Raw genomic sequence first — 1,024 nt, forward strand, 5'->3', positions numbered from 1 at the left:
TCTATCTATCTATCTATCTATCTATCTATCTATCTGTCTGTCTGTCTATCTATCTATCTATCTATCTATCTATCTATCTATCTATCTATCTATCTATCATCCATATCTATCTATCTATCTATCTATCTATCTATCTATCTATCTATCTATCTATCTATCTATCTATATCTATCCATCCGTATCTATCTATCTATCCATATATCCATATCTATCTATCTATCTATCTATCTATCTATCTATCTATCTATCTATCTATCTATCTATCCTTCCGTGTCTATCTATCCATATATCCATATCTATCCATATATCCATATCTATCCATCCATAGGGGCGGGGTGGGGGTGGGGCTCATTTGCATATTCATAGAACCGCATATACTTAATGAAGCAAGGGTGTAGAGTAACATTCAAGTTATTTTAACGCATGACGATTTTGTTTTTCCAAGGAAAAAACGTTTAAATATGTAATTTTGGTGATTAAAGATGAGTTTTAAGGGATACAATTATTGACTACAGTGTGGCTTTAAATAAAACTAAAACTATCTTAAAAATCATTAAAATATAAAAATGAGATGAAAAACTTGAGCCTAATTTTTTTTGAAAAATATACGAAATAAATAAAAAACAGAACAATTCATGAAAATCTGAATAAATAATATATCAGACAAGTATGTAAATCACAGTGGATTAAAGCCTGTCTTCAGACCCGATCAGTGTAAAAGCCTCTTGCTGTAAATAAAGACACGGGCCTTTCTTCAAAATCACAACAGCACTTTCATGTGTTCAGGCTCCGAGAATGTATGTAATTACCTCATATAATGACCCTGCCGTATAGAAGCTTTACAACAACACAAGCTGCATGAAAATACGGCTGATGGAGTCTCTATACGGGCCGACAGGACCCCTATACCTGCAGAACAGAGGGTTTACACTCAACGTGTAAGCCAAACGGATGGAGAGCGGAAAAATCCTTTACTTAACAGTAAAGAGGCTTGATGGACGGACTGACACGTGGTAAACGCGAA

Source organism: Squalius cephalus (genome assembly GCF_949319135.1).
Source record: "Squalius cephalus genome assembly, chromosome: 17".
In the NCBI taxonomy this organism is placed as follows: Eukaryota; Metazoa; Chordata; class Actinopteri; order Cypriniformes; family Leuciscidae; genus Squalius; species Squalius cephalus.